Raw genomic sequence first — 23,773 nt, 5'->3', positions numbered from 1 at the left:
GCAGGGAAGAGAATGGAGTGAGAAGTACAGTAAGCACAGAACAGGATGATAATTAAACACAGGACAGGTAGAAAGCTCTCTTGCCCGATCATGGAGCAAGTGCATGGAGGAAACATATAAACAGCCAAGGAACAAGCAAATCCAGGGCCGAAGGTAGCCGCCAAGGGTCTGGAAAGTGCATGGACAGGGCACGCGCCCTGCCTGGGGCTACCCGTGGCCCTGAGCAAGTGAGAAGGTGACTAAGAGGGCCTGGGAGCCAACGAACAGTCACAGATAGAGCAAAGAACATCAAGATGAAAAGTAAACGGGAAGGAATAGGGAGAAGCTGGAGAGGAGGAAGGGACTAGATTTCTTTGGGGTGGTCCTGGTGGAACTGGGAGTTAGGATTGGCCAGGCTTTCCTCAGACTCTGAGGCAGATCTCAGCTCAACTTAGCAAACAACTTTAAACCACAGACGTGGTCCCAAGGCAGCTTGGGCTACTGTGCAACCAAATGCAATCAGGAATTGCATTTTATTGTCAGCAACAGAGACCCTCCCCACGAATGACTTAAACCAGGTAGAGGTTTATTTTCTTCTCATATAGAACTAGTCTAGAGATGGCCGCTCACACGCTGGCCTGGGAGCTGTATGGTGCCACCCATGTCCCCGGCTCCTCCTGTCTTTCCACCCTGCTGTCCTTACCACTTATTCCCTCCTCAAGATGCCTCACAGTCACAGGAACGCTGCTGTGGGCCCTGCAGTTTGACTGAGATCCCATTCTGCCTGGCATTAGTGGTCTGTCCCCAAGTCTCTGTGCTCACCAAAACCACTTCTCCCCTGTTCCTGCGTGGCCCTGTCGCCACCACAGAGGCATCAGGGTGGCTCAGGGAGTCAAAGGTCAGAGTCTTCTGCACTCTGTTTTGCCTTTAACATTGCCTTGCTGAGGCCCCATCCTGAGTGGGAGTCAGGTTGGTGGGGGATCTCCTTTAGAGCTCAGTCATGGGGCTTAGCTGGGCAAAGGCCCTCTGTCCTCGGAGCATCTATCTTCATGCCTGAATGGTCCTCCCTTGACCCACAGCTGGGAGTGCAGTGGAGTGGGGACCAGACCGAATCTTGCCGTCTTCCGTCCCTGACGTTTATTCTCTCTGCCACCCCATCCACACACCAGGTAGGAGGACGGGCAGAGGTAAAGGTACGGACTGAGTTAGCCTCGTATGAGGTTGACCTGACCTCTCCATCTAACAAGTCCTGCCTCCGCCCCTCTGCAGAGCTGAGTTCCAGGATTGTCCCTACATGCGCAGAGAGCCGGGAGGAAAGGACAGCAGGGATGTCACTCTCGGCCAGCCTGAGCCTTTCAAGTGAGAAAAGAGAAAGGGGCGTAAAGTTTGAGAGCTGTCAAGCACCGGTTGAAAGAAAATGTCAAGACAAACTCTGGAGCGTGGAGGGTTTTGCTTTCACTTTCTGTTGCCCAGCCTGCAGGGGAGCTGGGGTCCGAGAAGGGAGCTTTGCGCCTCTGCGTAGGCAGCCTCCTGCCTGGACTCTGCGTCCCTAGATAACCATAGGCAAATTGCCCTCTCTTGCTGGGACTCAGGTTCAAAGTGACCTCTAAATTCACTTCTGGCACAAAGAAGTGAATTTTTTCATATTTAAAAAGCTCTCCAGGTGATTCTCAGCTAGTGTTGAAATTCACTGAGCTAAAACTCTGGACATGATGGAATGACAACTGCATGCCAACTCATGTGATGTTAAGTCTACAACAGAGATTCAGAGGAGACCGGTCATCGTAGTGGGAGAATTTGGATGAGACTTCCCAGCTGGGCTTGTGGGGACTGGGAGGTGTGCACCGGCAGAGTGGGGCTAAGCGCGGCCCCTTTGCAGGTGGGGTCTTGCCTGAGTGGAGTGAACGCCTGGCTCTCTGGGGGAATGGCTTTGCCGGGTTTGTGGAGAGGAGGTTTGTTTACAGCCGCCACAGTTGGGAGCCATGGTCAGCTTCGGAGCAGGGCATGATGTTGTGAAAGCAGTGATCACCCAAGATCAACCAGCAGGATATTTTGGAGGGCCCCGGCGAGAATGTTGTCATGGCAACAGCACCTGCAAACACACACACACACGCACATACATATGCACACACACGCGCACACACGCACACACGTGCACACACACATGCACACACACTCTGGGTAGGGAGCACTTCTTCAAATACGTAATGACATGTGTGAAGCTCTTTTACGTTTATAGCGGGATTATATATACACATAAACATTATCTCAACTGTTCCTACAGTTACCTAGAGAGATGGCCGGGAAATCCCACTGAACAAAGGAGACATCCAAGGCTTGGCAGAGTTCCACGGTTTGTCCCTGTCCCCCCTCCTCCACTTCCGAGACAACCGCAGCAAGGCTGGAGCCAGCTCTCAGACCGCAAGCGCTGGGTTCTCTCTGCCAGCGCCGCCCAAGCCTGTGGACAAGGGCCGGTTGGAGGCCGAAGGGAAGCGGCCCACCCTGGGCACACGAAGACCAAGGGCGATGGGTCCTGGGGGGCTCTCCACGGCGGGGAAGACACTGCCAGGCAAGGTCTGGATTCAAAAACAGGAAGGGGGAAGCCAGCACGGGGCGGATTTGGAGTCAGGCCACGGACGTGAGCAAATCACTCCCAGACCTGCTTTCTCTGACACTCGCGGTGGCCCCAGGAACAGAGCAGCTCATTTCCTTGAGAATATTTTTGCCATTTTGTCATCGTGCTTCACACGGTGGGCAGTGGGGGAGGGAGGCTTCAAGGGCCACCGGAGGACAGGTCCTGTCAAGGAAGCAGACAGCACAAAGATGGGGCGACCCTGGCCTGGAGGAGGCTTCGGGTGAAGGCAGGAGTGTGGTTTTGCAGTCCTGCCCTGGTTCCAACAAACAGAGGGAAGCAACCAGGGGCACCAACGTCCGATTGTGGGAAATCCCCATTGTCCCTGCTTAGATTTAGCTATAACTGGGCAATACGCTGTGATCCTAGAGTTGGGTTGGTGCTATCTAGAACGTTCTAGAACATTCCTCCTCAGCCTTTTCTCCTCTGGAAATGGAGGCAGCATGTCTGAGATGGTGCTTATAAAGCACCTTTCACGTATTTTCATTTAACTGGTTGGTAACAATCAGTTCCTGGCTATGCAATCCAATTTATTGACGTACACAGATATCTCCACCTAAAATCCTGGGGAGGGACCCCCATCTCATCCTGACTTTTTCCTTTCCCCCTACACGCCTGCAGCCCCTTGTCTCCGCTCCTCTCATTCTCCTGCCAACTCACGGCCTGTAGAATCCCCGTGTGTGTACACCCCTTATTTCTCCCGCTAGACCAAGGGTGAGGATGAGGCCGCTGACTTTGGCTCACCAGTGCGCAGCACAGTGCACGGCACCTTGTAGGTGCTCTGGAACTGTTTGTTGAGTGACTGAACGAGTAAACGGATCAACATTCATCCGACACAGGGGTCCCCGATTCCCAGTCTGAGGTTGACCTGATATAGGATGGACGAGGTCAAGATGAGGAGCTGGAAGCCTTTGAGGACCCCTTGATGGCTCTGACACAACTCAGAGCCAAGAATGAGCTACCCCTTTAAGGATGCTCAGCCCATCCTTCAGCGCCATCCACATCCACTCTCCTCTCCTTGGGCGGAGGCTGCAACATGAGATGCGTGCTTCCTCACTCACTGCTGGGGCCACAGGAGCACCAATGCCTTGGGGGTCACTCTGAAAGTGAGGGTCTGCATCATGGGGTTTATGGAAGAGACATGGGTAGAGTGTCCAGCGCTCTGCATCCAACAGGGCACAGCAACGTTCCCAGGAGATGGCAGCAGCGATGACTGTATCTGTGGCGGGACGGATGAGAGGAGGCTGCTGGCCAGTGGGAGCTAGAGCTGCACAGCAGCTGCCCCAGGGCCGTGAGCAGGGAATGCTGGCCTCGCAAAGCCGCAGCCAGGTCAAGGATGGGGAAGCAGAGATGCTGACCTCTCTCCCCCTCTGCCCTCTGACCTCCCGCTGGTGCCCCCATTGACCAAATCCAACCTGAAATCAGAGGGCAAGAACCCTGACAAGGCCACCCAGAGAGGTCAGACCCTTAGGTCAAAGGACAAAAGGTAGATCTGGGGGCTGGGGCAGACAGGGATGTAATAATCCCAAATCCCAAATCACGTCAGCTTCCAGCCAAACAAAACCCTGGGCGAGCACACAGGTCCCATCCCTGCAACCTGGAGTGCCCTTCAGCCCCACAAACACTCTCCATGGCTCTACTGTGTGCCAGGCACAGGGGAGGCCCAGGAAATCGCAAGCCCACTCAGAGGAGTGCAGTGTCCCGCACAGGAGGCACAACAATTGTGGTCATCGTTTGAGTCCGCCATTCACCCAGAGCCACCAGGAGGACTCCAAACCTCTGGGGCATGACCCAAGTTGCCCTGGAACATTCTCCATACCTTTGTGCAGACTACACGAGCTTCAGCAACCACTGCTTCATGGCAAGGCATATTCCAATTATTGTAGAGAATCTCCACATAGTTCCATGAGGGACACATGAATTATATCCCTTTTCAGCCTCCCTGAATTTTTTCAGCTGAGAAAACCAATTGACCAATGTGAGGGGAACCCAGGCTTCAGGACTCTCAACACCCTGTCCTCCCTCTCTCTCTGCCTGTGGAGAAGGGTGCCCAACGGCCTGACCAGGTGGCCCAACTCATCCTGATCCCCAGCTGCAGGCCTGAGGCAGCCTCAGCTCCTACAGCATGGCAGATAGAGCTCAGAGTGTCAGGCTGGACCACACTACAGCTGTCTGAGTAAGAAGAGAAGTGATGGGAGCATAACATGGTACGGTACTCATGTCACACAGCACCTGCCAGAGGAAAAAAGAGTCCCCGGGCTCATCTCTGACACCACCCCACTTATCCACTTCCTAAATGAACTCAATCACGTGCCTGTCACCCTCTTCTGCAAACAGTTCTGAATATGCACTCTCCCAGGACCCGAGAAGGAGCAGCACTGATGCTTGTGGGCAGAGCTGCAAGAGGCTGCAACACAGGGCCCCTAGGATGAGCCCCACCCTCCAGATAACCGCATCGTCATCGGCATCTGCGAGGCTTCTCCCAGCATATGGACCAGTTTTCCGTGATGTGATGAGTGGGGAAGAGCAACACAAAGAATGCAAAACAGCCAACATGCAGAAAGCGAGGATCAGGTCTGGTGCTGCTGTGTGGAGAGAACTGAGTTTCCACTTCCATCTGGGGACCTCCCCCAGCGTTCCCGGCATTGTTGAGGCACTGCTTGCTGGAACTGCAGAAGGCTCTAGGTTTGGCAGAAGAGTGCCAATCACCAGGCTCCTGCTGGATTAGGAACCATCCCCAGGAATGAGTCCACAGGCTTGGGGACGGCTGCTGCAGTGGCTGCTATTCCTACCCACACAGAACCCACCAGCCCAAGGGACCCCTGTCCACCTTCAGGTAGAGCAAGCCCATCTGCAGGCATTAGGGTTCTTCCACCCAGTGTGAGTCTACCCAACCCCAACCGGGACTCCCTCTCCTCAAGGGACACCAAGAGTCATTGCCCCTCCAGTCTCCCCAAGACCCTCTTCACCAGGAATGAGAGGCCCATCTCCCCCAGAAATGCACCCACCACAACCCTGGGAGAGTGCTGGGGCTTCTTAGTCACTCTTTCCCTGCAGTGCAACCTGGGACTGTATGAAAGTGTGTGTGAGCTTTGCCGCATTAACATGGGCTAATCCTCATAAATGCACACAGCAATGGAACCAGGGAGGAAACAGGCAGAGGCTGGGGACTCGGGTGACGCAGTCTTCATCTGCTTTTGCCACTGGCCAGGGCGTGTCCTTGAGGAAGTCACTTTACCTCCCTGGGACCTGACTTTCCCCTCTGAAAAGTGGGGGAGGAAATGGAGGCTCAGGTGCCCTTCAACTGTCCCCTTAGCCTGAGCAGCCTATAATTCTGACACCTTCTCTAAGAGGGGACCCTTCTGGGCATCCAGAAATGCCCTCCCCTCAGGCTAATCCCTGGTCTTCTTCACCCTACCATGCCGGGTTACTCCCAGCGCACCCCAGAGATCCAACGCCTCATGCACTTTCTGCTCTCAGGTGTCCTGACAGAATGTAGCCAATGCAATCCAGGTTGTATGAGATCAATCCATTCCTCCACTCTACAAATCCCTATTGAATACCTACTGAGCCTGGGCATGGTCACGAAAGAAGACCAGGTAACTTCTTTACTCTGTTACTCTCCAGGGGACTGTGGAATTGAGAAAGGGAGTAGTCTTTGATCTACACAGTGCCCAGAGCCTCCATCTTCTCTGCTCTTTTCTTTCCTTCCCTCCTGGCACAGCGCTATTGATAGCTAGGAAAGTAAGTGGTAAGAGCAGCGAGTGTTTTTGGAGAGGGTGGCGGATGTGGGAGCTTTTTGTACCATTCTTGCAACTTTGCAGTAGATTTGGAACTAATCCAAGATAAATATTAGTTACTTACACAGCGTAGAGAGTGGGGACTCAGGATCAGCAGAAGGCCACCAGGTGGGATGCTTGGAGCCAGCAGACACTGGAAGATCCCCCAGGTCAGGCTGTAGCATCAACCCGCGGACAAAACCATCCCCATTGAAGAGGCTGGCACAGGCCTGAGAGCACAGGGAGCTGGGGTGGGGACGCGAGTCTGGCTCCCTGCCACGGATTCCATCATTCAACAGCTCCGCTGACCACCTGCCTTCTGCAAGATACTAAAATGCTATTTTGGTGTAGATGAGTTGCTTCACCTCTCTGGACTTCAGTTTCCTCATCTGTCAAATGACATTTGCAGTGCAATTGGACTCAACAATGCTTATGGGCCTTGCCGTTGCTCAGACTTTCTGAGTCTATAACAAGAGTTCTAGGACACCAAATATCTTGGCCTTAAAGAAGGGTGCTGGGGGCATCTGGGGCTGATGACTCTTGCTTTGTCCAGCACGAAGGTGTCAACATGAGGCAAAGGGAAGAGGAGCCCGTCTGCAGGCAGCCAGACCCCTCAGCATCCCAGGGCTAGCCTTTGGCAGCTGTGAAGCCTTGGAGGAATGAATCAACCTCTGAGCCTGGTCACCATCGTCTGTAAAATGGAGACATCGCGTCTGCCCTGTGGGGCAGTAGTGGGATTGGCTGAGCCTCGCCTGCGCAGTTGAGGTCCCGCCTTCTTCCCTTCCCCCTAGAATGACATCCCAGGCCCCGGCCTGACCACCAAGAGGACTCTCCTTCACAACGGCCTCCTTGGATGAAAGGCGTGGGGGCAACAGGAAGAGCTGTTGTTTTAACTGCTCTCAGCTTCCTCCCTTTGTCTCGGGCATGATAAACAAGCCTATTCCCCCAAGCCACAGCTGCTAATCCAGCTGCAGGAGGGCAGCGGTCAAGCAATCAGACATGCTCTTCGCTGGGATTAGGTAACTCCCAGCCGGGCCTGACCCCTCCCCCGCCCCGCAGCAGGTCAGAACCAACTCCCTCCTGCCTATCCCTGGGGTTGCTAGGCTTAGATGCCCCGGGAAGCTGGGCACCTGGATGGAGCTGGAGCAACCAGGACTGTGGCCAGTCTGTCCACACAGCTCCCTGGCTCCCTGACACAACTCCCAGGCATGGCAACCTTCCTTGCCCTGAGGCCATGACAGCAGGGCCCTATGTGGGGCCACTCGGAGGTGTACAAAGCATCCTCACTCACGCTCCCAGGTGGGCCTTGCAGTAGACTCGTGAGGGAGAGAGACAGGCCGAGATTTAGAGACAAAGATTTCGAGGGTCGCTCAAGGCCATAGAGCAAGCAAGGAGAGAGCTGAGCCTTCCTGATTAGGTTCTCGGACTCAAACTCAACGCTCACAGCAAGGCTGCCTCTCCCCATGTCATCAGGGGCATCCCCTTCACAGTCCCCAACCTGCCAGGCTTGGCCACGGAATGCACAGAGTGGCCAGGTCCTCTCGCCCCAGAGCAGAGCACGGGATTTCCTCCAGTAGTTACCAAATGCACCACAATTAAGCCAATTAGGCAAAAAGACTTAATGAGGACCTCCTGTGTGTGATGTCAATGTAGGGGCCAGAAAACTCCTCTAAGCCTTTTTTGGCATTAAATGAAGGAATAAACATAGCAATAAAAAATCAAAGCTGGCCACAGTGGTGTGTGCCTGAAGTCCCAGCTACTCTGGAGGCTGAAGTGGGAGGATGGCTTGAGCCCAGCAGTTCAAATGTAGCCTGGGCAACACAGTGAGACCCCATCTCTAAAAAAAATAAAATAAAATATATAAAAAATTTTAAGAAACCTTCCCATTTATAGTCACTTGATCTACTTGATATGTACTGGACACTCTAGCTAATTATAGCTCAGCTGAGTTTTCCTGCAAAGAAAGAGTTAATGTAGCTGTTATTTGTGGTAACTTATCTCCTGCATAGGAGTTTATTTCCCTAGGTTGGTTGAGACAGGAGGGGAAAGAGGGGGGAAGTAGGAAGAGAGAGAGGAAAAATGGATTAGCTTCAAGATCAAAAGATGCTCAGAGATCTGAAAGGAAACAAACTCCAGGGGTGGGGGGGATTTTCAGGACTGTATCCTCCTGATAAGGAGCTAGTTCTTGGGACAGCCCCACCCTCCTGCCTGCAGCCTCAGGGCTGGGTCCCTTTTGCAACAAGAACAGGCGATGGTGCCCACCCCAGAAGCTGGTGGCCTGCGAGGCCAGAGCAGCTTACGAGGCACAGCCGCTGATCCTGGGAAGCGCGCCCTCAGTTCATGGCGGGAACAACTGGGAAATACCTGCTTTGTTTATACTTTGTCAGGCTTAACGCAGTATTTTGTTAGTTCCAGGTAGGGCTTACATCGATTACACACGTGAACACAAAAATATCAGGTAAGCTTGCCCATGCAAATGAAACAAACATTCAAACACATTTCCACACGTATCCACAGGCACGTGTGATTCCCACCGAGGTCTGGTGGAGGAAAAGAGTTTGGGTAGCCTTGATGCTAGAAGTACAAACGGAAGCAAGAAATAGAAACTTCCCCTGAATGCTGGGGACTCAAGGAGGAATCTGAGACAGTTTCATGTGGGAAAAAAAAAATCAAAGGAAGAATTGCAATAATTCCCTTGATTATTTTTTTTTCCCACAAAATTAGATACAAATTTATACGTGAACTGTTTGAGGGTTGGAATAGTTGGAACTAGGGCTGAGGACAAACAAGGGGGCTCTCCAGACGGAGGGACACAGATAAAACCCCTTTGCTGCCCAGTGGATCATTGAGAAGCTGCAGCTGGGCAGTGGGACCCATGTTCCTGCCTCCACTCCCTGAAAGAGCAAGCAAGCAAGCATGGGCCAGGCACGGTGGCTCACACCTGTAATCCCAGCACTTTGGGAGGCTGAAGCCAGCAGATCGCTTGAGGCCAGGAGTTCGAGACCAGCCTGGCCAACACAGTGAAACCCCGGCTCTACTAAAAAATAAAAAATTAGCTGGGCGTGGTGGTGCATGCCTGTAATCTCAGCTACTTGGGAGGCTGAGGCAGGGGAATCACTTGAACCTGGGAGGCAGGGGTTGCAGTAAACCAAGATCGTACCCTGCACTCCAGCCTAGATGACAGGGCGAGACTCTGTCTCAAAAAAAAAAAAAAAAAAGGGGGGGGGGGAGGAAAAAAGCAAGCATTGCCTCTGTGGAGACCTTTGCTTGCCCTCAATTCTGCTCCTCAAAACCCCGTCAACAGTGGGAAAGGCTCATGCATCAGAGAGAGAAAGAGACAGGACAAACGAGCAGTGTACAACCAAGGAATCTGCCCACGTGGCTCTATCCTCCATGTGTTAACCTGTCCTGCCTCTTTTCCTTTGCTTCTTGCTGATTGTTTGAATTTATTTATTTATTTAGAGACAGGGTCTTGCTCAGGCTGGAGTGCAGTGACACAATAATAGCTTGTTGTAGTCTCAAACTCCTGGGCTCAAGCGATCCTTCTGTCTCAGCCTCCTGAGTAGCTGGGACTCCAGGCATGCACCCCCATACCCGGCTAATTTTTGTACTTTTTGTAGAGATGGAGGTCTCATTATGTTGCCTAGGTTGGTCTTGAACGCCTGACGCTAAGCAGCCCTCTTGCCTCAGCCTCCCAGAGCACTGGGATTACAGGTGTGAGCCCCTGTGCCTGGCCAGTTTAAATTTGTTGAATAAACCATGTTACTGAAGAATCTTATTGCGAGCCTTTCTGTTTCATGACCTCAGGGAAAGCTTGACTGAACTGTACATAGACTACCTTTATTTCAAGGAATCCCCACACAACAAATTTGAAAGATGAATGCCGTTTAACTTGAAAAAGATGAAATGAAAAGTATTTCCAGACGAAAGGACAAAGTTCCTCTATTATTTTCCTCTTTTCAGGGGATGGTGTTGGTAGAATGTTACATGGGGTGTATTTATTTATTTATTAGATACATTTTAATACAACATATGCGATTTATTTATTGTATTTACAGGGTTCTAAATAGTCAGGTGTTTTGTTTGTTTGCCTTTTAGTTCTAGTTTGTTTTAAAAACAAAACTAAAAAACAAAGCTATCTCAGGATGACACCCATCATGGGAAAGAAAACATGAAAACAGGCTGGAGGATTTAAGGGTGAGATTGATAATGGCCTTACACTGGCCCAAGGGGTAAAGCTGCATGATCCAAATGACTTCATTTGTTTCTTTGTCTTAGCAATGATGCTATTCTGACAGTGAGTTCTCGTCTACCTCACATAGTTGGTGAATGAACCATTTTACATAAGTGAATTTCCCAGGCAGGTAACAGAAATTTTCAAAGAAAAGATCAAGATTATTTTATATGCTGAAAATCATTCTAATTTTGTTTCTTAATACTTTGCGGCCAGGTGTGATGGCTCATGCTTATAATCCCAGCACTTTGGGAGGCTGAGGCAGGCGGATCACTTGAGGCCAAGAGTTTAAGACCAGCCTGGCCAACATGGTGGTCTCTACTAAAAATACAAAAATTAGCTAGGCATGGTGGTAGGTGCCTGTAATCTCAGTTACTCGGGAGGCTGAAGCAGGAGAATCACTTGAACCTAGGAGGTAGAGATTGCTGTGAGCCAAGATCATGCCACTGCACTCCAGCAGTGACATGAGCGAGGCTCCATCTCAAAGTAATAATAATAATAATAATAATAATTATCTATAAGATGTAGGAAAGAGATTGTGTTGTAATAGTTTGTGCTATAATATTCCAAGATCGTGCTATATATTTTTTGGAGACAGGGTCTTTGAGACAGGGTCTATCACCCAGGCTGGAGTACAATGGTGTAAACACAGCTCACTGCAGCCTTGACCTCCCAGGCTCAAGCGATCCTCTCACCTCAGCCTGCTGAGTAACTGGGACTACAGGTGCACACCACCATGCCTGGCTAATTTTCATATTTTTTGTAGAGAGGAGGTTTTTCCGTGTTGCCTAGGCGGAAAAACTCCTAGATTCAAACAATCCTCTCGCCTCAGCCTCCCAAGTACCTGTGACTACAGGCATACGTCACCATGCCTGACTAAATAATACTAACCCATAAAATAAAATACATTTTTCATACATTGCATGGCAGATGCAGTGCCACGGCTCATCCCACCCTGGGCCATGTTCTTCCATGTTCTTTGCATGTTTTCTTGTCCCTCGCAGTTAGATGGAGTCATAAGAGAAGTTCTTGCCAATGAAATATGAACAGACATGACATGTGTCACTACCATGTTGCTGCAGTCAGAATAGCAGAGCCCAAATCCTAGAGCAGCTTGGATCCTGGAGTCACCATCTACAAGACAGCGACCCCTGGGGGTTGTCTGGACTGACAATGACCTTGTATCAATGAGAAATAAATGTGTTGGAATAAGCCACTGAGATTTGGGGGTCATTTGTCACAGCAGCATAACTTTGCCTATCCACACAAATGCACATACAAACATGAGAACAAAAACGAAATACACATTTTAAAAAGATGTGAGGAGAAAACATTCCAGAATTTTTACATTTTTAGATGATGGCACCTATAGGTTAAAGAAATAGCTTTTAACCTTTTTGCATATTTTCAACGTTATCATAATGAAAAATGGACCATATGATCAAGCACTTGCACTCTTGGACATTTATCTTAGATAAATGAAAACTTAGGTTCACACAAAAACTTGTACAAAAGTATTCATAGCAGCTTTTCTGCCAAACACTGGAAATACTCCAATATACTTCAAAGAATGAAGACTTAATCAAACTGGTACATTCATATCATGGAATGCTACCATTCAGCATTGAAAAGGAATGAACTATTGATACACACAAAAAATTGGACCCAAATGTTTACCTACACTGTGATTGAATTTACATAACATTCTCAAAATGACAACATTGTAGAAATGGAGAATACATTAACAGTTACCAGGGTTAAGGAGGAATGGAGCTGGGAGGGAAGTGGGTATGGCTATAACAGGCAGCAGGAGGCATCCCTGTGGTGACTGATGGACGTGCCCTGTCTCTTGACCAGATCAATGTCAATGTCTTGGTGGTGATATTGTACTATAGTTTTACAAGATGTTACCAGTGGGGGAAACTGGGTGAAGACTACAGGTGATCCCTCTGTATTATTTCCTACACCTGCATATAAATCTATAATTAATTATTTCAAAATGAAAGGTTTAATTTTTTTCAGAGAAGTTTTTAAAAAGTCCAAAGAGTGACAGAGAAGTATGGTAAAGACTGTTAATATCTACTCTCCTTTTTTTCTTACTCACTGAATTCCTATTTTGGGGGACTGCAATAGGTACAGTTAATAAAACTACTGTCCCAAATTCTTTTCCAGGTGAGGATGGTCAATAATTTTCAACTGGAAGTCATTTGGAAGAGCTTCTAGGAAACCTCTTGAAAGGTTGCTAAAACCCTTCCCCCCTTTCTCCTTGCTTCTTCAGGATGCCTGGAACACGTATGCAATGGCTGGGGCTACAGATGCCATTTTGTGACCACAGTGAAACCTAGCACTAAAGACAAAAGACAAAAGGCACTCGGATGCCAGTGATCACAGAGACATCACAGCAGCGCTGGACTGCCTCTGAATTTCTCGTTTAAGTCACTCAAGTTTTATTTTCCATTAAATACAATCAAATCTAATCCTAATTGGTGCACCATATAATTCATCACATTGCTCTCTGCCTCATTTCCCCCTGACCATTCCCACTCCCCACAGAGCAAAGGAAATTTGTTGTCCTGGGTTTTGGTTGTGGTTAAGGGTAATAAGTAAGTTTGCAGAATCAAAAGAGTAGAGAGTGTGTGGATTTTTTCACATTAGAAAGCTCTGGAGAAACTTAAAAAATAACAACGATTAGGAAGTTGAAAGTGAAGGAAGAGAGGAGAGAACAATGAGTAGTACCAGCTAAGATCATAAGAAGATTTTAAGTGTTTTGAAAAATTTTGGAGGGAGAAGATAGATGAAGAATAGCTGTGGATGTTTTGCTATGGAATTATCTCCTTGGGGCCTCTTAGGAAGGTTTCAGTAAAGATTTGGGTTAAAAATTTTTTTCAGGCAGGGCATGGTGGCTCATGCCTATAATCCCGGCACATTGGGAGGCCAAGGCAGGAGGACTACTTGATTCCAGGAGTTTGAGACCAGCCTGGGCAAACATGGCAAGACCCTGCCTCTACAAAAAACACAATAGTTAGGTGGGTGTAGTGGCATGCAGCTGGAGTCCCAGCTACTCGGGAGGCTGTGGTGGGAGGATGGTTTCAGCCAGGAAGGTCAAGGCTGTGGTGAGTCATGATCACACTACCACACTCCAGCGTGGGTGAGAGAGTGAGACCTTGCCTAGAAAAAAAAAAAAAGTCTGATTCTGACTGCAGGCTGAGATGTGCCTGGTACACCGTCGGTCTCAATGTTAGTTCTTCCCCTCCTGGGACCTCTCCTAATCCAACATCTGCCATGGGATGGCCAATCTGCTGTAAACTACCTCAAGATTCAGGGATCAGGGATGAGAGATACACTCTCAGCTTCTCAGAAACAAGAGAAAAGCATTTAAGGTAATGTACTGGAAAAGAAAAAAAAAGCTGTCTTTCCATCTGACTCTTTTGCCAAGTAGCAAAGAGTCTGGGAAAAGCTGGAATGTGGTCTTTCCTGCCTGGGAGATGAAAGCCAATCCCTGCACCAGGAAAGAGAAGATCCTGGTGCTGCCAACAACCTAATGTGGGTGCTGGAAAAACACTGCAGCCTTGCCTGGGGCCTCGCTGGCTGCCTCTCACCTGGGCAGGTGGTGGTGCAGGGCAGAGCATCCAGTTCCAGGAACATGTTGATAGCACCATGGAAATTCAGAGAATGGAAGCAACCAGGGTGTTACCAGAAACTGATCTGCAAGACCAGGGCAACAAAACTGGCTACAGTCTCTATCAAGCAGGCAGACATGGCCAGGTTGGTGGAAGGAGGTTGGGAGGCAGTCAGAGGAGAAGTAGAACCTTCCCGCGCCTGTCAACAAGGATTATATTGCCAGGGAGTGGTTTGGGAGGTGAAGAAGGCTATGTTGGGTTCCAAGAGCACTCGGCTCAATTCTACCTCTTTCATAAGCTTGCGCTCTGCCCCCTGCCATCTTAACCAACCAGGCCCCAAGCTCCGTTCGGGGACAGGGCAACCCTGGTATCACAGGGTTACTCCCTCAGGACTGGGACTGAGTGACCAACATGCTGGTCTCATTGAGCAGTAAGGACTCAGGGATGTCACATCACACCTCCAGACTTTCTTCTCCAAAAAAAAAAAAAAAAAAAAAAAAATGAGGAGGCTAGACAAGGCAGTCCCTAGAGAATCTGCCCATCCTGAAATTCTATGACCCTACAGGAAGCCTTCCAGGACACAGCAGCCCCAGCTGAGCTTCTGGGCTGGGCTGATCTATTCATGCCTGGCCCTGACCATTGGAGGGTCACACGAGGCCACATGGGTATAAATCCCCCAGCCCTTGGCTGTGCAGAGAATTGTGATGGCTGAGAATTGATGGGTCAAGGTGATGCTGGACAGAGACCCAGGCACCAGTCCTTCCCCTCTCTAGTTTTGGCTAATTATTTCACCTCCCTGGACCTCAGCTTTTTAATCCTTTTCCATCAACAAAACCAGAACAAAAACCCTACCCCTCTCACAGGCTGGTGATGCTGTGAAGCTGGCACCAGGAGGGGCCCTGAAGCCACACCCACAGCTCCCGCACCAGCCACCCCAGGAATGCAGCCAGGGCTCACCCTGCAGAGAGGCCTATTCAACTCCTTTCTAATATCTTTCTGATGCTTCCTATGGGGTTCTAATGTACAGCCAGGGATGAGAATCGTATTTTACAACTCTGCACAAGTACAAGGGCTGTTATTACCAATAATGGTGAAAAATTCGGCCACATAATTTACTTTATACAACACTAACAACCAGTTTGACCGATTTTTAGCACTAATGATCACTTATTTTAACATTGTTTGACACTTCAGTGACCCCACTCACTGACCTCTTAAGTTTCTGTAATGTAGGACTGGGCCTGGTGGCTCATGCCTGTTATTTCAGCACTTTGGGAGGCTAAGGCAGGAGGGTCACTTGAGGCCAGGAGTCCAAGACCAGTTCAAGCAACATAGCCAGATCGCATCTCTACAAAAGATAAACACATTAGCTGGGCGTGCTGGTGCACACCTGTTGTCCCAGCTACTGGGGAGGCTGAAGTAGGAGGATCACCTGAACCCAGGAGGTTGAGGCTTCAGTGAACTATGATGGCCCCACTGCACTACAGCATGGCTACAGAGTGAGACCCTGTATCAAAAACAAACAAACAAACAAACAAAAATGTCTATAATGCCTCAAATTTTGGAAAGAATGAGGGACACAAAAGGAAAAGGTAAAAATGTAAATTAATTTTTATGACTCCCTTCTAAATTAGTGGTTTCCAAATGTCAGCCTTCAACACCAAATAGATCCTAATCACCACGGGCTGTTTTCCACATCACAGATGTCCAATATCACTTTGTAGAGCAGAGCCCAGCCCTTGGAGGGAGGATGGGAAGTCTGTCAGCAAGCACCCCGGTGACTCGGAAGCACAGTCAGGCTGCGGAATCGCTGCCATGGGCATGTCCTGCCAGGAGCAAAGGCCTCTGGGAAAAGAAGGAGTCACGAGGCTGCAAGCATTGGGCTTCCCTGGGCCTCCAGGTCCTCAACCAAACACACGGACACCTGCAAGTGACAGCACCAGTGCAAGCGAGTCCAGCCCTCCAGAGTCAATTAGGCCAGTCAGAAGGACACGCTCACCTGTCGGCCACCAGGAACCTCTGATCCCTGCACCAGGCCCCACGGGGCATGACAAGCATGGCACCTGACCTTTCTCTTCCTCCCTTTTGTCTGGGCCACCCTCCCCCTACAGAATGCCTCATCTCTTCAACCCCCTGCGAGCAGCCCTGCCCTCTCCATTCCTTCCCTCCGCAGGGGCAGACTGAGCGTCCCGCTGGTCACCAAGAGAAAAGGATAGACGCCGCCCCAGCACTTCCAAGCTTAAAGTGTAAGCTGGCAACACACAAGAACCAGGCTGCAATGGGAAGGGCAACAGGGTCCTGCGGGCATCGCCCACGAGGCTGCCAAGAGAGCCCGCTGTGCCGAGGACCTTGCATTCCCATGCCAACTTTGTCACCACACACTCCTGAGGGACACGCTATTCTATCTCCATTTTATGGTGGAGGACATGGAGGCTCAGAGGTTTAAACTACCTAGACTGATGCAGCGCTAGGGAGGGAGCTGGGGTTTCACCCCAGAAGCAGACACCAGGGCTGGTTTTCTGAATTGCTGGAAGCCTTGTATGCTCTCCTAAGACCTCGACTTTCATTTGGGAGCCATTTAGGCATCTTAAATGCTAACGGGCATTTAGGATTTTGCCCATTATCAAAGCCCATGAGAGGATGGAGCCAGAGAAGAGGTGACGCAGGCCCTAGAAACACCCAGGGAATTCCAGGTCCCCAGTGTGGGCTCCAGATGGGGCAGAGGATAACACGTCCACTTGGCCCTCTGGACTCCCTGTCCCCTAGGAAGTGGTGTGAACGGAGGGGACCCAGCCAGCCCCTCTGAGGTCCAGGGCCTAGGCAGGGCCTCTCTTGCCCACACCCACGGGTGGCACACAAGCACTGAGGACAGCTGTAAACCAGTTCAGCCACCTACTAGCTACGTGACTTTAGGCCACTGACTTATCTGCTCCACGCCCTCCTTACAAAACAAGGATAATACTGCTTTCCGCGGAGAGGCCATGAAGATCACAGTGAAGATTAAACAAAGATGGGTATTAAAGGCCTATTGTGTGTCCCCAGCTCTTAGGTACTTGCAGTCCCTTTTCTCAAATGCCAACCTCCCCCCTTCAGTTGTCAGCTTCCTTAGGGGGTCGCTCCAGCGGAAGAAAGCCTCGCCCGAGGCCGAACCCCTGGCAAGGCAGTGCATGACCAACAGAGATCCATGAGGGGCTGTAAAGGCCATGCATCCTCATCCGGCCCCCAGGCTGGGGCAGCAGGAAAGAGCTGTCCCGCCTTCAGAACCCCTGTAAAAGTGGCCGCATTTCCACTGAGGCGCCACGGCAGCCCAGCTTCTCCCCCATCCAGCCTGCTCCGGGGCCTTCCTACAACGGAAAGTGGTTACAAGGCAACCAAGTACAAATCCTAATGAATGTCTGCCCTCTAACCTTCTTCCCAGGGAACATATCTGTGACAGCTGAGCCTGCTACGGTTGTCGTTGCTACTGTTCGGGTTTTTATTTTTTATTTGTGGTAAAGTACACTTAACAACATTGACCCTCTCAGCCATTTTTAAGTGTACAGGCCAGTGGCATTAAGCACATTTATTGTTATGCAACCATCACCCCCATCCATCTCCAAAACTCCTTCCATCACCCCGGGCTGAAGCCCTGGAGCCTTTGCACACTCGATCCTCATTTCTCCTCTCCCCAGCCCCTGGCAACCACCATTTTGCCTTCTGCCTCTGTAAATCTGACGCCTCTAGGAACTTTACAAAAGCAGAATCGTGCGGTATTTATCCTTTTGTGACTGGCTTATTTCACTTAGCATCATGTCTCCAACGTTTTAACGTGTTGCAGCGTGAGTCAGCATTTCCTTCCTTTTTAGGGCGAATAATATTCGACCTCATGTATATGCCAGTGGTTTTGTTTATCCGTTCACTTATTGGTGGGTCCATGCATTATCTCTACTTTTTGGCTACTGTGAATAATGCTGCCATGAACAAGATGTACAAACAGCTTTTCAAGACCCTGTTTTCAATTCTTCTGGGCATATACCTAGAAGAGCAATTGCTGGACCCTATGACAATTGTACGTTTAATTTTTTGGAGTAACCTCCATTCTGCTATTCACAGCAGCCGCATCATTTTATATTCCCACCATGGTGCACAAGGAATCCAGATTCTCCACATCCTCGCCAGCATTTGTTATTTTCTGGTTTTTTTCTTTCTTTCTTTTTTTTTTTTTTTAGACAGAGTCTCCCTCCATTGTCCCGGCTGGAGTGCAGTGGTGCCATCTCGGCTCACTGCAACCTCCACCTCCTGGGTTCAAGCGATTCTCCTGCCTCAGCCTCCCAAGTAGCTGGGACTATAGGCATGTGCCACCATGCCCTCCTAATTTTTATATTTTTAGTAGAGATGGGATTTCACTATGTTGGCCAGGCAGATCTCGAACTCCTGAACTCAGGTGATCCACCCGCCTTGGCCTCCCAAAGTGCTGGGATTACAGGTGTGAGCCACCATGCCTGGCCAATTTTCTGTTTTTGTTTTTGTTTTTTTTAATAGTACCTATTCTAATGGCTGCTATTGTTTTTCAGTTTACATTCCCAGTGCCCCCTTAGAGCTGCTCTGCTCATAAAGTGTCCTAGGCAAGTCTGACACACAAGTGGGCTTGAGACCCACAGCTCTGAAACCCAGCAGTTGCAGCGTGCGTTCCAGCACAGATCCGCTATGCGTTTCCAAGCTTTTAAAATAAACATCATGAGGAACAGTGGGGCAGGTCTGGGAATATGCCATCCAAGGCCCTGGGTTCTCTGTCTTCTTCGAAGTGGCCCCGTTCCCAGCATTTATCCTCCTCTATCCTGCGCATACCATCACTAGAGAAGCCCCTGATGGTCTCATCCTCACGGTTTCCCATGATGCTTCACAGGAGCTGCAAGGAAGCTTCAGGGCCAAAGACATCCACTGCTCAGGCAGGAGGGGCCAGCGCAGTGAGGGTGTAGGCCCTCCCCACCCAGCCCCACTTTCGTACAGAGCTTCAGGGCCACGCCTGAGCCCAGACAGGAGCCTTCTCTGTTTAATAAAAAACCTTGTAGGGGTTTTCCCTTCCTTAGAAAATTCCTGGATTCACCGCTCCAGTGGATTCGCAAAGCTCTCACAGAGGAGGAAGCGTGAGATTCAAACAACCCACAGACATGACTTTCTTCCAGCAAAACCGATTCTACTCTCAAGTCCTTCTTCATTCTCCTCTTCCTCTTGCTGACCAAAGGCTTGTACTCACGGCCATTAGAGTTTCTTTCTGAAGCACTCGGGCAAGTGTCGGGAGCCTACTCTAGGGACTAGGACTATGTTCAGTTTAGAAGGAAACACAGCACATGATAGCAAGGCTTCAACCTTCATCTGTGAATCCTCAGGATCAAGGACTTTGCCTGAGAAATACTGTGGCCAGCTGAGTCCCGCTGGCTGTGGTCTCACTGTGACCTGCTAGACCACAGCCTGCCCCAGCCAGGACAGGAGGCTGCTCGATGGTGGGTTGCTGTCCCTGGCTCCCAGAGAGCTCAGTGTTCTCTTGGGAAGGCTCACAAATACCTATTTAAGAAGCTTCTGGCCAGGTGCGGTGGCTCATGCCTATAATTCCAGCACTTTGGGAGGCCAAGGCAGGTGGATCACTTGAAAGCAGGAGTTCGAGACCAGCCTGGCCAACATGGTGAACCCCATCTCTACTAAAAATATTAAAAAATTAGCTGGAAATTCTACTGGGGCCCCTTTCTGGCTGTGCTTCGGGCTCCAGGACAACACATGGGATTACAGATGTGCAAGCAATTTCCTGATGCCCGTGATTCTCCCTGGAAGAAACAGATAGTAGATGCGGCTGATACTGTTGGCTGCCTCCCCTTCAGCCACTCCTGCACCACCTCTTTCTTGCTGTCACAAGTCTGTTTGGGTGGCCTGCAGTTGGTGGGCCCCTCTCAGCCACAGGGGTTGAACATGAGCTGGCCTAAGTCAATCAAGCAGTTCCATTCCCCTCATTGTAGGGCACGTGATCCAACCCTGGCCAATGAGAGGATTCTGAGAAAGTGCTTTCATCCATCAAGAGAGACATGAATTTGAAACTCATCTCTTCCTGCTTCTGGGGATTGTCATGTGTGTGTGGAATGCTGGGTGCTGCTGCAGCCCCCACGTGATCATGAGGAGCAGGCCAAGAGAACCCCAGAGTCTCTACTCATGAAGCCAGAGAGTTAATCAACCCCAAATTTCCCTGCCTCTGGACTTCTTGTTAGGACAACAAACCCCACATTCTTCAAGCCACTTTTAGCTGGGAATTTTGTTTCCCACAGGCAGAAGCATACTAGCTGGTAATAGTCTCCCAAAATACAGCTTTGACCAAAGGGGCCAACGAGACACAAAGCGGCATCAGCCAGGGTGTTAAATGCAAACTTGCGTTAACCACATCTATGATAATGAGCTGTCACGTGACCAAGGCTGGCACACCAGTGGACCCAGTGGCCCTTCTGTCACATTGGGGATGCAGAAACTGAGGCTTAGGGCAGTCATAAGAGCAAGCCTCTGTGGTTCTTTTTTTTTTTTTTTTAAATTGAGAGGGTGTCTCGCTCTGTCATCCAGACTGGAGTGTAGTGGCATGATCTCAGCTCACTGCCAACCTCTGCTGCGCAGGGTTCAAGTGATTCTTCTCCTGCCTCAGCCTCTCAAGTAGCTGGGACTACAGGTGCATGCCACCAGAACTGGCTAATTTTTTTTGTATTTTTAGTGGAGACAGGGTTTTGCCATGTTGGCCAGGCTGTTCTCGAACTCCTGACCTCAGGTGATCCACCTGCCTCGGCCTCCCAAAGTGCTGGGATTACAGACATGAGCCACCACGCCCGGCTGACTCCATAGTTCTTTACACTTTACAAAGTGCTTTTATGTAGATCATCTTACTTAATGTTTATAAAAATTGCCATTACTATCCCCATTTTATAGGTGAGCAAGTGAAAGCTAATGGGGAACATTAAGCCACTAATAGCTATAGTGTTTTATGGTTTGCAAAGTGCTCTGGGATAATTTGTCTAATTATCACCTTGAGGTCTAGTCTGTAAGGTAAAGGTTAATAAATCAGGAAGCAGGCTCAGAAGGGGCAACTGACTCTGCCAAGCTCCGCTAAACTCCAGGGCTGTTCTTTCCATACTAGAGGTTCTCACAGTGTAGGTCTTGGGCCGTCAGCCTCAGCCTGGACTGGGAACTTCTTAGAAATGCAAATTACCTGGGGGTGGAGCCCAGCACTCTGTGTTTTACCAAAACCTCCAGGTGATTCTGCTCACACTTACATTTGAGGAACGCTACAGTGCTTTCTGTGATTTTTCTAAAATGACCTTGCCAGGTGAATCTGGGGCCTTGGTCAAGGACCAAGTGCTCTTTCTAGCACAGCAAATTTATGCTAAACTAAAAAATAGTGTGGAACCCAACCACAGAAATAAAAGCTATGCTCAGACTGGGCGTGGTGTCTAACGTCCGTAATCCCAGCACTTTGGGAGGCTGAGGTGGGCAGATCACAAGGTCAAGAGATTGGGACCATCCTGGCCAACACGGTGAAACCCCATCTCTACTAAAAATACAAAAATTAGCTGGGCATGGTGACACATGCCTGTAGTCCCAGCTACAGGAGGCTGAGGCAGGAGAATCCCTTAAACCCGGGAAGCGGAGGTTACGGTGAGCCAAGATCGCACCTCTGGACTCCAGTCTGGCAACAAAGCGAGACTCTGTCTCAAAAAAAGAAAAAAAAAAGGTTATGCTCAGAGCTATTGTTCCACTACTGTAAAATCTCGAGGCATACAGTACACAGTCACGCACCACACAATGGCATTTCTGTCAATGACAGACCTCATCAATGACAGTGCCGCATGAGATAATCATGGTGCTGCCTATACAGCTGTGCCATATTTTCAATCTTTTATACTGTATCTGTACTGTCTCTTTTCCATGTTTAGAAACACAAATATTTCACATCGTGCTGCAATTGCCTGTCGTACTCAGTATAGTACCATGCGGTACAGGTTTGCAGTCTTGGAGCAATAGGCTACAGCGTAGGGCCTGAGTGTGTAACAGACAACACCATCTAGTTCTGTGCAAGTACACTCTATGATGTTCGCACAAGCACACAGCTGTCTAACAACACAGTTCTCACAATGCGTTCCCATCATGAAGCTACACATGACTCCACTATAAATAAAAGACTGTCCTTCAGGGTTGAAGGAAATTATTTTAGGATCAAGAAGCAGGGACTGGCCTGGCGTGGTGGCTCAGGCCTGTAATCCCAGCACTTTGGGAGGCTGAGGTGGGTGGATCACAAGGTCAGAAGATGGAGACCATCCTGGCTAACATGGTGAAACCCTGTCTCTACTAAAAATACAAAAAAATTAGCGGGGCGTGGTGGCGGGCGCCTGTAGTCCCAGCTACTAGGGAGGCTGAGGCAGGAGAATGGTGTGAACCCGGGAGGCGGAAGTTGCAGTGAGCCGAGATCACGCCACTGCACTCCAGCTTGGGCGACAGAGTAAGACTCTGTCTCAAAAAAAAAAAAAAAAAAGCAGGGCCTGTAATATGATACACATCACAGAGTGGACTCATAGAACTTAGAGCCCCAGCTAACAGTCCGGCTGACAATATAGATATCCATCCACAAGGGTTGGGGGCCTGTTCAGAAACTGATCCATCATGAGTGGTGGAGAGAAAGCGGATTATACATGTAGATCTCCTGCTAGGCACCACACACTTGACGAATGAGATGTCATCTAACTCATATATTCCTTCCTGCTGGGTATAACCAGCCCCACAGTATCTTAAAGAATCTGGGACTTGGAAAGCGTCAATGAGTCGCCCAAGGTTCACGTAGCCAGTGAGTGGTGAAATCACTCTTTGAACGAAAGTCTGATTTTCTCCAAATTCTAAATGTTTCTGGCTACCTCATTTTAGAATTGATCCTTCTGTATTGAAGGAAAAAAAGAAAAAAAAAAGCCTTCAAAGCAGCCCACATCTGAACACCAAGGTTGCATCTGCAGCCTGAGGGTGGCCGGCTCTCCACGTTGAGCCCACGTCCCCCGCTGGTTCCCTATCTCCTCCCATCCTCCACGCATACTGCCCTTCCTGAAGGTCATCATGCTCACTTCTGTAACTAGCACAGTGCCTAGCAGAGCGCTGAATAGAGCAGGTGTCCAGCTAATGTTACCTAAAGTATTTTCACACATTAATGTTGGAGGAAGGCTCCGGTCTTTGGGGATCGACGACATCCCAGGGAGTGCCCAGTGCCTCAGGCCACTGTTGGACAAATGAACTCCTGGTCTGAGGCAGGGTGAAAACTCTTTTTGTTCCTGTGTGGTTGGATTGTATCAGCCCAGCACCTTCAGCAAGCCACAGAGTGGTTGCTCAAGAGCTATTGTTGACAGATTGATTTACTGACTAATTTATATGACATACTTATTCAGTGACACAGGTCTCTTGGAGGGAGTTCAGAGGAAAGTAACCAAGATGATTAAAGGATTGGAAAATGTGTTTTACAGAGGAAGGTTACAGGGACGGGTTA

At 49.6% G+C, this 23,773-nt stretch overlaps 1 protein-coding gene across 3 annotated transcripts in view; it reads right to left on the bottom strand.

Annotated features, from left to right (window-relative positions):
* Positions 1-23,773, bottom strand: part of RP1L1 (RP1 like 1) — a 60,330-nt gene that overhangs the window by 28,731 nt on the left and 7,826 nt on the right. The window lies entirely within an intron of this gene.

This window comes from Macaca fascicularis, chromosome 8 (assembly GCF_037993035.2).
Source record: "Macaca fascicularis isolate 582-1 chromosome 8, T2T-MFA8v1.1".
NCBI lineage: Eukaryota > Metazoa > Chordata > Mammalia > Primates > Cercopithecidae > Macaca > Macaca fascicularis.
The sequence above is the reverse complement of the archived record's forward strand: the minus strand, read 5'-3'. Positions and strand labels throughout refer to the sequence as shown.